The sequence below is a fragment of the Arachis ipaensis genome, chromosome B9 (assembly GCF_059453495.1).
Source record: "Arachis ipaensis isolate K30076 ecotype BB chromosome B9, ASM5945349v1, whole genome shotgun sequence".
NCBI lineage: Eukaryota > Viridiplantae > Streptophyta > Magnoliopsida > Fabales > Fabaceae > Arachis > Arachis ipaensis.
Genome location: NC_142444.1, coordinates 39,705,665 through 39,721,382, shown reverse-complemented (window position 1 = coordinate 39,721,382; position 15,718 = coordinate 39,705,665). Strand labels below are relative to the sequence as shown.

At 37.2% G+C, this 15,718-nt stretch overlaps 1 pseudogene across 1 annotated transcript; it reads left to right on the top strand.

Moving 5' to 3' along the window:
* Nucleotides 1–2,893: 2,893 nt before the first annotated feature.
* Nucleotides 2,894–12,047, top strand: LOC107617003 (uncharacterized; annotated as a pseudogene). The gene is made up of 13 exons (XR_015899656.1): nt 2,894–2,909; nt 3,462–3,710; nt 4,904–4,944; nt 7,400–7,523; nt 8,235–8,371; nt 8,550–8,658; nt 9,045–9,108; nt 9,236–9,360; nt 9,531–9,628; nt 9,729–9,822; nt 10,679–10,887; nt 11,005–11,226; nt 11,650–12,047. The product of XR_015899656.1 is annotated as an uncharacterized LOC107617003 (transcript).
* Nucleotides 12,048–15,718: the final 3,671 nt, after the last annotated feature.

The window sequence follows — 15,718 nt, the reverse complement described above, 5'->3', positions numbered from 1 at the left end:
AATTTTATTGCATAAATAAAATAATTAATTTTTATGCTTGTTATTTAAAAACAATATTATTTTCTTTCTATATATAAAAATATCATTAGATATTAGTATAAACAAATTTATATTAATAGTTATAAAATTTACTCAAAATCAATATTTTTGAAACAATTGAATCTTGACACGAATTATTAATTACCATATTAGTATTCTCTTTAAATTATATGTAATATGTAAGAACCAGAGTTTTCACAAATAAAATAATTTAAATGCCCAAATTAGGTTCAAGAAAGTTAGAATGAGAATTTGGAGATTTAAATATGATTTTTAGACTCAGTAGATCTTTCCGAGTCAGAAAATGTGTTTTCTGCGTAAAACCGTGAAAAACCGCGAATCGCCAGTTGAACCGATCGAGCCTGTTTAAGTCTACCCGGTATTGTGCGAGAAAAAGTGAAAACAGTCGAAAACCTTAGAAAAAATATTAGAAATGAAAAACCGGGAGGTAGTGTTAAAGGTTTGGCCAAAAGTTGGGCCGGACGAGCTAAAAACGCTAACGGGTTGTATCGGGCACAAGTTGGGCCCAAGGTCCAACATATATAAGCTTATTAAATGAGCTTTTCAGCTCATTTCTTCCCCAAATGAAGAGAGGGGCGCAGCTGCCATGAGATGAGAGGGAGAAGGAAGAACACTATTCATCTCCTCCTTCAAAGCTTCATAACTTTTGATCCGGAGCTCCGATTGACGAGCCGTTTGCAGCCATGGGAAGCTCTCGATGAGCTCTCCCTTTCTATCTAAAGAAATCTGGTAAGATCTCTCTCTTCACTCTCCAATTTCTAGCCCTAAGTTCCTGCGCTTTTTTGGGTTTGGTTTCTTAGCAAGTTTTGTGATTTTGCTTGTTTAGGTGATCTCTAGTAGCGGGTAATTGTTGAATTTTACCCCTAATCTTGTTGAGTAAGGTAAGGTTTTACTAAACCCTTGTGTTTAGTTGTTTTGTGTATCTTAGGTTTTGATTTTGGTGATATATGTGTTGTTAGTTTGAGCTTTGGTGTTTGTTGGAGTTGGTTGAGGCTTTGGATCAAGTTTGGTGGCTTCGTTTTGGTGTTTGAAAGATTTGGAAATCGGCCAAGGTATGGTTTCAATTTTCTTTATGTAATATGTAATGTTTATGGATACTTAGGCTAGTTGACCTTAAGATAGGATTTGAACTATTGATGTTGTTGATTGATTGAGATAATTTTATTGTTATGTATGTGTGTAGTGGCTTGTGAAATGTTGATGGGGTTATTAGATGATGTGGATTAAGTTGAAGATATGGGAATGATGATAGAATGATTGTGAATGGTGATAATTATTGGTAGAGTATATAAAGTTGTATGTGATATGGATTGGTATATTTAATTGGTGGTAAAGTTGAGGTTCTTGTTGGTGAGTAAGACTTGGTGTTATATATATATATATATATATATATATATGAATTGATTTATGATGCTTGAATTTTTTTTGGAAAATTGAGATAGGAAATGTGACTGTGAATAGAATTATTGAGTTGAGATTTGGTTAAATGTGGAAGAATTGGTGGGTTGATGAGTGAGTGAAGGTTTGGAAATGTTATTGATGAATGAGGAGAATTAGGTTTGTATGTGATGATTTTTGGTTTGTTGGAGAATAATAATTTTGATGGTGTGGAATAGTAAAAATGGAAGATTATGGATGGCTGAGATTGAGGAATGAGTGGTATGGACTTTTATGTTGTTTTGGTATTGTTAGGGTAGTGATTAGATTGGTTTTGGTTTGAAAGTTGGTTAAATTGAGGTTATGAGGTTTTGGGGTAAAAATAAATTTTTGATGAACTTTGACAGATCATAACTTGAGCCTCGGTTTTTGAAATTTATTGAGATTTGAGTTAAATTAAAGTTCATTGAAAACTCTTCAAATTGATATAAAGTTCATAAAATTTGGATTTTTGTAGAGGAATTTATGATCATTCAAAGTTTGGAGTCAAAATCTGAAATTCTGCAGAGTTGCAGAATTTTGTGATTTCTGGTATGTGCACACGCACAGCCTTGTGCACACGCACACACCAAGGAAGTTTTACAACCTGCGCGTACGCACAGTCCTGTGCGCATGTACATGTTGGGAAGGTCAGTCTGTTGGGGCGCTAGCACAGGTTGTGCGAGTGAACAGACATTGTGAATTTTGGTACCTGTGCGTACGCACACCCCTGTGCGTACACACACGTTTTGAAACTTCCTGTGCATGCGCACGCACACCCCTGTTTCTCAAACTTAAACTTTGTTTTCAATTGTTTTACCTTCCCAACAAGCTTGTAAGCTTTTGTGACACCATTTTGAGATTCTTGGGCTTATTTTTGGATATTGGAATAGGGGAAAGGTCCTAGGAGGTTTGATTGGGATTTACTTTGAAAAGTTAGCAAATGGAGGTTTAGGTTTCTGGTGTACTGAGGATGAGTTGGTTGAGAGAGAAGGAAGAGTGGTGAATATGTGATTACGATATGCATTGTCCTCCTGAAAATGCGACTTCTCTCTGATTGCAAGGTGGTAGGGCACTAACCCACGGAATTATGCGATAGCCAGAGGAAGGTGGTAGGGCACTCACCCCTCAGAATTTTCCTCTTTATGCGCAATAGAGAGACTAATCCGGGAGTTATCGACCGGATTTTCTATCGGGTTTGGCGATAACCGACATGTGATATCACAGCAAATAGGGCAGACATTCATCATGTGCATCTTCTGTATGCTTGCATGCTTTGTTTACTTGAGTTTGCCTAATTGTATAACATGCCTACCTGATTCTTAGACTACTTGTTGTATATGAATATTATCTGTGTTTTACTTATTTGCATAAATTGTGATTGTCTGGTGCTGAGGAGCTTAGGTAGGTGGTGGCGATGGGATCGCACGGAGGTTAGGGTAGGCTGTGAGATACATCGGTGTGATTAATATTAGTTAGAATTTCCCTAAGTTTATATAACCCGGTTTATGGTTTAAATTCTTTATATATTTATTTATTTTGTTCTAAGCTTGAATATATGTATGTGATGTGAAGTTCTAGGATTGCCTTCGGTGTCCCGGAGCCTTACATCTTACATCATTGGACACTGTTACCATACTGAGAACCTCCGGTTCTCATTTCATACTTTGTTGTTATTTTTCAGATACAGGTCATTGTCCACCTCGGTGAGATTGCGGATATGGTGACAGAGCGGAGCATGGTTCTTCCTTGGTTTATTTATGTTTTTCTTTGTTATAGTTTCTCTCACATCTTTTGTATATTTATCTTTATAGCCTTAGAGGCTTATTTGAGAGAATAGTTGTATAAGTTGTTTTTAACTCCAAACTCTGTATGTCTGTATATACTAGTCGGCTTAAACTCCGCAAGTCGCGACTGGTCCCCTATGATTATTACACTATTATATCTATATATATTCCACTCCTTTGCATATATATCGTGTATAGGCGATTTAGGCCGGTGGCTTATCAAGTACACGTCGGATGCGACTCGTGTGTTAGAGCCTGAGTCGGTTGAGTTGAGGGAGAACTTGACTTTTCAAGTAACACCAGTGCGAATCAACGACACTAGTGTGAAGAAACTGATAGGAAAGGATGTTCAGTTGGTTAAAGTTTCTTGGAAGCGAGCAGGAGTGGAAGAGCATACTTGGGAATTGGAATCCGAGATGCGAAAGGATTATCCCAAGCTTTTCTTAGGTAATCACTAAATTTTAAGGGCAAATTTTCTTATTTAGTGGGGAGAGTGAAAGAACCGAACCTAATTAACCGCCTAATTAGATAATTAAATTGCCCAAAATAGGATCCGACAATTTAGAATGACAATCTGAGGATTTAAGTATGATTTTTAGACTCTGTGAATTTTTTTGAGTCAGAAAATATATTTTCTGCAAAAAACCGAGAAAAACCGCAAACTGACAGCTGAACCGGTCGAACCGGTTTAAGTCTGCCCGGTACTGTGCGAGAAAAAAGTGAAAACAGTCAAAAACCTTAGAAAAATATTTAAAGTCGAAAACTAGGCGTTAATTTTAAAGGTTTGGCCCAAAGTTGGGCCAAACGAGCTAAAAATGCTAACGGGTTGGATTGGGCCCAAGTTGGGCCCAAGCCCAACATATATAAGGGTTCATTAATGAACCCATTCAGCAACAACACACTCACAAACACACCCACTCAGCTGAAAAGAAAAGAGGGAGAGGAGAAGAGAGAAACATTATTCACCTCATCAATCAATCGACTATAACTTGAGCTACGGTGCCCGATTCGCATGCCGTTAGCGGCTACGCGAAGCTCTCGCTGAGTCCGTCACTTCTATTTAAGATTTGTGGTAAGATTTTTGAATTTTTCTGTCCAGTTTCATGTCCTTATGAAATTCGAATCTTGGAGTTTTGGTTTTGAGTGAAATCTTGTGTTTTGGGTGTTTAGGTACACTCTAGCACTTGATTACTAGTGGGCTTTTCTTCCAAAACTGTTGGGTAAGGTGAGTTATTCTTGAACCCTTGTGAAATTATGATTATGTTGAGCCCTAGGTTGATTAGTTATGATTTATGTGTATTATAGCTTGAGGTTATGATTATTGGCAATTATTAGAGCTTGTTGGTGCTTGTGGAATTATATTGGTGGCTTGCTTGTGGTTGGAAGCTTAGCTTGCACTCAATTTTGGATTTTTTGGCATATTGGGAATCGGCCAAGGTATGGTTTTGATTTTCTCTATGTAGTATATAATATTTCTGGACACTTAGGCTAGGGACCTATAGGATAGGTTTGAATTTAAATGGTTGTTGAGTTGTTGAATGATGATGTATGATGAATTATGATGGGTTGATGATTTTTGAGTTTAATTATGATGATTGATAATGATATGATGATGATGAATGGTTGTGTGGATTGAAAAGTGGCTTCGTATGATATATGTGATGTTGAGGTTGATGAAATGGTAATGTGAATGGAAAATTTGAATGAGGATCGATTATAGTGTTATACATTTGATGTTGAGATTGAGAATAATGCAATGTGAAGAAAAATTTGGTAAGAATGGTGAAATGTGACCTAAAGGGGTGAGTTATAATGTAAATTAGAATTCGGAAGGGCTTTGGTATGATTTTAGTTGAGGATTGGGGAAAATTGAACCTTGTGAGCTTTTGGTAAAAATGGAAATTTTGGTGAACTTCCATAAATCATATCTTGAGCTACCTTACTTGAAATTCAATGCTTTTTATACCAAATGAAAGATGATTGAACAAGCTTTAAAATGGTTTAAGTTTTGCAGAAATTCGATTTTGCTAGAGGAAGATATGATTTTGGAAAGTTTGGTGTCAAAATCTAAAATTCTACAATGTTGCAGAGTTTTGTGATTTCTGATATGTGCGCACGCACACCCGTGTGATTTTTAAAACCTGTGCACATGCACAGCCTTGTGCGTACGCACACACAAGGGAAGGCTTGCTATTGGCAGCGCTAGCACGACCTGTGCGCACACATAACCAATGGAGTTTTACAACCTGGGCGCACGCACAGCCTATGCGCACGCACACGTTGGGAAGGGCAATCTGTTGAGGGCGCTAGCACACCTTGTGTGAGTGAACAGAATTAAAGAATTTTGTACTTGTGCGTACGCACACCCCTATGCGTACGCACACATTTTGAAAATTTTCCTGGGCGTGCGCACGCACATCCCTGTGCGTACGCACATGCCCTGTTTTTCAAACTTAAACTTTGTTTTCAACTATTTCACCTTCCCAACAAGATTCTATACTTCTATGACACCATTCTAAGACTCTTGGGCTTAATTTTGGGTACTAAAACATGGGAAAGAACCTAAGAGATTTAGTTGATATTATTTTGAAAAATTAGAAAAAACGGAGGCTTAGGTTTCTGGTGTACTGAGGATGGGTTTGATGGTGTGTGAAGGTAGATTGGTATATGAATTGAGAACTGATAAACTGATGAGTTCAGAATTGAAAATGTTGAATTGACAGCAGTTGAGATGAGTCGAGGACTTGGAATGGAAATGTTGAGTTAACAGCGGTTGAGATGAATCGAGGACTCGAAATGAAATGATGGATCCATGATATGCTGAAAATGTTTTCTGAAAACCACTAAACTACTGTTTTCTACTGAGATTGATGAGACGCTATGCGCCCGACAGGGACGGTGGTTAATCCCGCTTACGTTGAGATGTGAGGTCTGTGGCAAGACTATCTCGCTCGCATCCCTTCGGATCAATAGAGTGTGCAGGCACAAAATTCTGGACGGTGTTCCGAGCACCATATCTCGGGGGTTCCCAATGATGATTCCGAAGGGCGACATCTCCATGGAGATGTGTCGGGTTGGCAGTTGAACCGACAATGTGATATACAGCTAGTAGGACAGGCATTCATCATATGCATCTTCTATCTGTTTGTATGCTTTGCTGACTTGTAATTGATTGCCTATGTGTATAACATGTCTAATTGCCTACTTGAATTACTTGAAATATATGTCTATACTTGTGTTTTACTTGCATTGTAATTAATTGTGTTTTCTACTGGGATTGAGGAGGCTAGGAAGGCGGTGGCGATGGGATCGCATGGAGGATAGGTTGGTGAAAGCTATGGGACAGTGGAGAATTGTTAGTTATAGAATCCTTTAAGTTAGATTACCCTTTTAATATGTTAAAGTTTTGAATGATGCTTTATTATTTTAGTTATGCTTTAAGATAAATCTTGTGATGAATATGACGTTCTAGGATTGCCTCTAGCGTCCCGGAGTCTTATATCTTACATCACTGGGCACTGTTACCATACTGAGAACCTCCGGTTCTCATAACATATTTCTGTTGTATTTTTCAGATGCATGTCATAATCCACCTCGGTGAGTTGCTTGGTGGTGACAGAGCGGAGGATCTTCATTCTGTTTTGGGAGTCTTTTGATTTATTTTGCTTAGTTTCTCTCATCTTTTGTATTTTGTTTTTGCCTAGAGGCTTGTATTGAGAGAGAAAAACTTGTATAAGCTGTTTTTAACTCCAAATTTCTGTATGTCTATATGTAACTAGCCGGCTTAAACTCCGCGAGCCGTGGCTAGATTCTTATCCTATTATACTCTTATCTTTTGTTATATTATATATATATCTTGTGCTTTAAGTTAGTAGTTTCGTGAGTACGTTTTGCGCTTTTCAAATCTTGTTTTGAGCTGTATCCGTCATCGGGTTTCTAGAATATATTATTCCTTTCTATGTATTATATGTATGAGCTTAGATCTGTCGTAACCTTTGATTAACCTTTGCCTTACGACGCGAGGTAAGGCTTAGGGTAATTAGGGTGTTACAATTGAAGTTGCCACTTCATGCATATTTCACATTACAAGCTATAACCATTTCCTGCCTAATATATTCCGACTTCCAATTTGCCAGGAAACCCAAAAAAGAGCTGTTATGGAGTCATTGCTCACTGCTGAACGTTATTGTGTGCTTGCAACTTGCAGGAGAAAGTTCTTGCTTGAACACTTTGGGGAACAATATCCAGCTGATAGATGTGGTTTGGCTTTCACTTGTACCCTTTAATATAATCATACAGTTTTAGTAAAATAAAAGCTTAAGCTACATTATTAGCCTTCTTTTTCATTTGCTTCACTTAAGCAGCATTTTTCTTGCCTTGCTTTAACCTAGTAAAATCCATTGCATCTATTTAACTTGCGATGCATGTTATTTACTTCTCCCTTTTTAATTTTCTTTGTGTAGTGGGAATTGTATGTCATCTTTGGTTTTGCTCCCCATTGAAAACATGGTCTTCGTACTCTGTTTCTTTGTTCTTTCATATTGATCTTGTCTCTTGATACCAAGGTTCCTGACAAATTAGACCTTCACACGAAGTGTAACATGGCCTAACATGTTACTACCAACCAATACAATTTGTCTAATTATTGTCAGTATCATTATTTGAGCAGAAAAGATGTTAGTTCTTAAGAGTTCTGGTTTAGTACTTTTGTTAATGACTTGTTATAGACGGAAAGGACAGGATCTGCAGCCTTTGAGCTTATGAACTCTGAATCACAAGGTAGCAATCATAATTTACTGTGTCAAGGCTCAGACTTTGAAAGTGACTACCATGTCAGATAGTAATTTTTACTACTGATGATTACCTTGTTGCGCTTGATAAATTGAATCCTGGTTATGAATATGTTATCTTTAATGTCCCATGTTACTTATTTAGTAACATATTCATATTTTATTTCATATGTTGTTGCAGGAAACTTTGATAACTGCACAGTCTCAAGGAAGGAGCGCGACATGTCTAGAGAAGCATTTCTTCTAATGGCTTGCATTCATTCATGCAAGGGAAAATGGGATCTTAATATGCCCATTGATATCTTGCGTGGGTCTCGAGTAAGCTTTTCAAAATTAAAGCTAAGAAAAATATTAACTTTTTTGTTTAAACTAAAAGTACTACTTCACTTAGAGTCATTTTTTGGTATGTAACTGTGTTCTTTTCAGTACACATTCTCCATTATCTTACCCTTGTACTTTCCATACTTTTTTGAACTGCTGATAATGGTATTTGCAGGCGAAAAAGATTCTCGATGCTCAGTTTGATAAGCTTCCCCTTCATGGACTTGGAAAAACTTACGCACCAAACTGGTGGAAAGCACTCGGGCATCAATTGATCGCTCATGGTATGTAGAGTGCAAAAACGTACCCAGTTTCTGTTGTTATCGTTTGATGGTTTTAGGAAATGGAAGAAAGCCAAATATCTTGTGGTAGTGCAGTCTATGCCACTATTTGGTTTATTTGGTTGGAATATAGTTCTTGTACCCTTTGATGACATACTTTTCGACCCACAACTCTTATGGGAAAGATTAGGAATTTGGCATATATTTTGATTGAAAGGATGATCTTTTAATAGGGAGTTTCCTTTAAATAGTTCATTTGGTTTATCCCAGAAACATATGGCAGGATAATTTATGATTAACACGATGACAGAACGTTTTCTTTTATACAACAAATGCCATTACCAAAAAGTACTAGATGCAATTTATAATTGTCTTCTACTGATCCACAGGTTATTTGAAGGAAACTGTCAGTGATGTGTACAGAACTATAAGCTAGGTTATTCAAGTTATTGGGTAGACTACATTAATTATTTAAATTCCATTAATGAAACTTTTTATTGTGCGCTGATGTTTCTCCAGATCTTATTATGTTTCAAAGTGAATGTATACCCAGCTATAAAATGTGTTCTTCATGGATCAGTGTCAGTTTAAAAGGAGAACAATTTTTGGCCTCTTCTACACCTGATTATCATTTATCAACCACTGACTGCTGAGTTGCTCGGAGAAGAGGAAAATATGAGCACACAAGAAGAATAAAAAACTCTGGTTTTCAGAGGTTGGTAATTCGATGGCACTATGTTTATTCAACTAACTTTTTCCTCTCCTCCTCGGTAATGCTCCATGGAAAGGTGGTCTTATTACCGTCCATTTATTGTTAGTAAGATACATTAGCTTTATGTCATATGCCGTACACATTTGGCATCCGTTAACAATAGATCTTTGCATTCTAACCCTCTATTCAGGTTGAGCGACAGCTCTACCAGATGCTTTTAGAAGAAAGATTAAAGCTTGCAACAAGTGTTGGAACTGCTCCGTAGGTTTTTATTAATTTTTGAAACATTTTTAAGGCAACCAATTCTTGCAATTCCTTTGATCGATACTTTTTTTATAAAGCTCTTTTACCTTCTTTGTAGATATGCCATATGTGGCGATCAAACAATCAAAAAAATTACTCTTATAAGACCATCTACAAAAGCAAGGCTAGCAAACATTGATGGTGTGAATCAGGTAGATATTCTAATTTCCTGATTTTGGTCTGTATTTTCAAGCTTAAGGGCTGCAAAAATGATTATTTTGATTTCTATCCTTACACCTGTGATAAGAATTGGAATTTATCCCCATTTTACTTTCTTAGTCTGGTTGACAAGGTTGAAGGCATCTATTGAATACTTTTTAAGTAATTTTTCTTTCTCTGTTAATAAATAATAAATAAGTAAAACCCAAAATAAACAACCATATTACATCAAAGGAATGAGAATTCTTTTTGGTAGAGTGAAAAAAGAGAGTTAGAATTAATTTTCCTATTTGAGTTCTTGTTTTCCATTGTTTGTTAAAACTCAATGCTGGTTCACATGATGTTTCTATTCCTGGCTGTTGGCTGATTTCCTTACTTTCTGGTTTTTAATGAAAACTGAACTAATAGGTTTATAATTTTATGGAGTTCCATTCCCTGATGCATTGGACACTCTTTTCACAATTTTAATAAAAAAGCTTATGTAGTTTTTGACAAATTATTTGATTCTTGATTCTGTTTCTATTTTTTTTTTTCTAAAATATCTATTGTTTTATATTTGTTTTGTCATAATAATGAATGTTGATGGGTGATAGTCAATCATAATCAAACCATTCTTCTGCTGGATTTCAGTGTCTATTAAATTCTCTCTGAATTTTTCCCCTACATGGAAGCCAGTACTATAGGTATTAAGTAGTAGGTATTTCAGCAGCATTTACAATGATGTTAGAGTGCAGTATGATTAATCCTTTCATTGGTCAATCATTTGACAATAGTTTACATACCAAAACCAAAGCATGCTGTTTTCTTCTTTCTATTATCTAAATGAATTGCTCTGACTATTTTCTGCAGCACCTAGTAACAACATATGGAGATCATTTTCTTAGAGTTATCCAGCAACTGTCACAAGGATTAAACTTATCATTGGACGGGGAAGCTAATTTACTAAATAACGAAGTAAGGAAATTATCTACAGTGTCAGTTCAAAGAAGTTGACACCAGCAAAGTTTGAAGCATGGAAAATGTGGCATGAAGATGGTCTTTCTATTCAGATGATTGCTGTATGTCATTATTCTATCGTTCATGTGTCTTTGACTTCTTGCTTAACCCTCTCCTTCCCCTGCTTCTTCCTCCACCAAACCAATGAATTCAAATAAACAAAATCTTTGTAATCTCAGAACTTTCCAGGTAGATCAGCTCCTATAAAAGAGCAAACTGTTGCTGAATATCTGTTGGAAGCTGCACAAGAAGGATTACCTTTTGATTGGAGTAGATTCTGCGAGGTGATAGGACTGACTCAAGAGATCGAATCTGAAATTCAGGGTGCTATTTTAAAGGTTGCATCTAAAGATAAGCTGAAGCCTATAAAAAATGAATTGCCAGAAAATGTGAGTTTGATAGCTTGTTTGATACATATGGTTCATTGTATGCTGTGTTTCTATCCAATGATCAATCAGAGTGGATAATGGTCAATGAGCAAGATTAGAAACAGCTAGGTACTTCAGCAACAAGTTGTAAATTGTAACTAACACTGTGTTTGGTTACAGGGTATAAGTATGGAGGAAATTTTAATGGATGATTTTTGTGTGTAAATTTATACATGGAGCTTATTCATGAAAATTTTCATCCCATGAAATCCCTCAACCAAACATACCTCTACAGTATCGTCGCCAGAATAGAGCCCGTTAAGTTTTTCTCGTGTTAATAAGCATTTATCATTAATGAATGAAATTGAGTGTATCAAAAACCTATGCAAAGTTCATTTTCATATAATACATATCAGTAATATTTTGTAACTTCTGGCTATTTGAAATGCTTGTCAGCACATCAAGACTTATTTGACAATGCAAAGCTGTGGTGTATCGAAAGATGACATCCAGACTCAGAAAGACAGGGAATCGGAAATACAGCAAGTGGAAACGCATTGTGAAGCCAACATTTCTGAGCACAGCTTGATGGAAAAATGTGACTTGGAAATGGATAAAGTACCATCTAACAGTTAGTGACATGAAGGAAATAAATTCAACTGACTTCAAAGCTACTGAGAATTCTATATTAGAGTGGCTAAAGCACCATGATGAAGGGGTTAGTCAAAACTCTAAACGTGTCTTTGCTTTGTGGTTGCAATTCTAAAAAGGTTTTGTTTATTGGTGAAATTCAAGGGCACTTCAACGGGTCTGGCGAAGATTGTTGGAAAGTGACTTTTTTAATTTATAAAAAAGGTGGCATGTATAGGGTCCTGTAATTAAGTAGATTGTGTGATTGAACTACTGAATTTCAACGGCCAACTGCATCTTTGCGACTTTGCCAAAAGGATAATGGTCTTACATGATCTTTCCACACCCAGGTAGATTTTATCGGAGATAACTCTTTGAACACAAACTATAGGTACTTCTCTTGACTAGTATTTGAACCATGGTAAATCCGGTTGTGGGAACTTAACCACTTCAGCTGGATCCAATTTAAAAAAAAAAATTGATTAAAAAAAATTAAAATTAATTTGTAACTATTAAAGATGGATTTTGATAGATATAATTATCCAAATCCTAAAAAACTATAAAAAATAATGATGTGACTGTTATCAATGAACACCAAGATGACGACATTTTTGACGCTGGTGTTTTGCGGGTGCTTTCCTCAAATATGACCTCGTCCTCTGCACCTGATTCAAACCAATGCCTGACGTTCAGACCAAGATCTGGGGTGGTGGTGAAGACCGAAGGGTATTGGAATTGAGGATGAGATTGGGTTAGAATTTGGGGTGGTTAGCCTTAGTTGGTGGGTAATTTAGAAATTGTCAATAGATTTTGAGTTTGAGTAATTTTATATATCAGAATTTTTCTCTCCTTATTACAAGTTAGTTTTAATTTTTTTTTATGATCAAATTTATCAGCATTATAATTTTTCATAGTCAGTTTTAGCATTTTATTCAATAGAATAAATAAAATTGACCATTCTTAAAAATTTATAGCATTGTGTCACGGCCTTAGACACACTCTAACGCTACCGTGCCGACATTCGAACTTACTTAACCTCTTGAGCTAAGACCAAGTCAGCCTAACCCTCAATACTTAGCAAGAAAGCTAAGAACACAAGAGAAAGGAAGCTTTGGTGGAAAGAACACTTTATTGCTCAAGTGTTTATTACAAATAACTCACACATGACTCACACTAACTCTCACCTCCTATTTATAGCCATCCACCTCCTCAATGGATGGTTAGGATTAAATCTAATCAACGGTCTAGATTAATCATCTAGAACCTTCATTACAAATATCCATCATACCACAACTTTCTAAATACTTCTAGAATATTCCATACTATTCTTCATACTCCTATATACATCCACACTCTTCTAGAATACTCTATGACTTTCCAAAGTCTTCTAGAACCTTCTAGGATATTCTGGGACCTTCTAGGACATTCTAGAACATTTCGCAACCATCTAGAGCATTCTCAAACACTCCAGAAAACTGTACAAACACCGTTAAATCTAACCTTCTAAAATTTACCGTGACATTCTCCGCCACCTAATGCACAGACGTTCTCGTCGCATTCTATCCAGGATAGCGCTCTAGGTGTTCTTGGAATTTCCACAGATCTTCACGAGCTTCCCAGCTAGTTTCGGTTATCGGGAGTCCTTTCCACTTGATCAAGTATTGGATACTTGGTGGTACTCCTCTTCGTCGCACGACGCAATTAGCTAAGATCTCTTCGATTTCTTTATCAAAAGATCTAATCACCACGGGCGGAGCACGACTCGAGTCACCTCTACTCGGTTCATCTTGGTCTTCATGATATGGTTTAACCATACTCACATGGAAGACCGGGTGGATCTTCATAGAGAGAGGGAGTTGTACTTTGTAAGCAACCTACCCAACACGTCCAATGATCTCAAATGGCCATTTGTATTTGCGGATTAAACCCTTATGAACCTTGCGAAAGGCTTTGAATTGTTGTGGAAGAAGTTTAATCATTACCTTGTCTCCCACTTGATAGCTTGCGTACCTCCTCTTCTTATCTGCCCATTTCTTCATCCTCTTTGCAGCTTTGTCAAGGTAAGAACGAGTGACATCTGCTTGTTCTTCCCATGACTTAATCATATGATAAGCTCCTGGGCTCTTCCCTGAGTAAGAGGAAGAAAGATAGTGTGGTGTAAGCGGCTGTTGTCCAGTTACAATCTCGAATGGACTCTTTCCTGTGGACTCGCTCCTTTGCAAATTGTATGAGAACTGAGCGATGTTAAGGAGTTTTGTCCAGTCCTTCTGATTAGCGCATACAAAATGCCTCAAGTAACACTCGAGTAAGGCATTCACTCTCTCAGTTTGCCCATCAGTTTGAGGATGAAAGCTTGTTGAAAAATGAAGCTGCGACCTAAGGAGTTTGAACAGCTCTGTCCATAGTCATCCTGTGAAGCGTGGATCTCGATCACTAATGATGCTCTTAGGAAACCCCCAGTACTTCACCACATTCTTGAAGAATAATCGTACTGCTTCCTCTGCAGTGCAATCAGTAGGGGCAGGCATAAAAGTAGCATACTTCGAAATCGATCCACTACCACAAGAATAGATCCAAACCCCTCGGACTTCGGTAAGGCAGAGATAAAATTCAGAGAGACACTTTCCCACGGTCGCTCTGATGGAGGCAGAGGTTCCAACAACCCACTTGGTGTCTTATTTTCAATCTTATCTTGTTGGCACACAAGACAAGTCTTCACATAGCTCCCCACTTTATCTCTCATTTGAGGCCAATAATAAAAAGATTCAATGAGTGTCAAGGTCCTTCACTGACCTTGGTGACCAACCCACTTAGTATCGTAGCATTCTCTCACTAATTTTTTTCTTAGATTTTCCCATTTAGGGATGTATAGTTGATGAGCGGATATTTTATACGCTTTTTGGGGTTAATTTCACATAGATTTTAGTATATTCTAGTTAGTTTTTAGTTTATTCTCATTAGTTTCTAGGCAAAATTCATATTTCTAGACTTTACTATGAGTTTGTGTGTTTTTCTGTAATTTCAGGTATTTTCTGGCTGAAATTGAGGGAGCTGAGCAAAAATCTGATTCAGGCTGAAAAAGGACTGCTGATGTTATTGGATTCTGACCTCTCTGCACTCAAAATGGAATTTCTGGAGCTACAAAAGTCCAAATGGCGCGCTTCTAATTGCGTTGAAAAGTAGACATCCAGGGCTTTCCAGAAATATATAATAGTCTATTCTTTGTTCAAGGATAGACAACGTAAACTGGCGTTGAACGCCAGTTTCATGCTGCTGTCTGGCGTCCAGCGCCAGAAACAAGTTACAAAGTGGAGTTCAACGCCAGAAACAGGTTACAACCTGGCGTTGAACGCCCAAAACAGCCCAGGCATGTGAGAAGCTTTAGTCTCAGCCCCAGCACACACCAAGTGGGCCCCAGAAGTGGATTTCTGCACTATCTGTCATAGTCTACTCATTTTCTGTAAACCTAGGTTACCAGTTTAGTATTTAAACAACTTTTAGAGATTTATTTTGTATCTCATGACATTTTAGATCTGAATTTTGTACTCTTTGACGGCATGAGTCTCTAAACTCCATTGTTGGGGGTGAGGAGCTCTGCTGTGTCCTGATGAATTAATGCAAGTAATTCTGTTTTCCCTTCAAACATACGTGTTCCTATCTAAGATATCCATTCGCGCCTAACTATGGAGAAGGTGATGATCAGTGACACTCATCACCTTCCTCGATCCATGAACGTGTGTCTGACAATCACCTTCGTGCTACATCAGATTGAATGAATATCTCTTAGATTCCTTAATTAGAATCTCCGTGGTATAAGCTAGATTGATGGCGGCATTCATGAGAATCCGAAAAGTCTAAACCTTGTCTGTGGTATTCCGAGTAGGATTCTGGGATT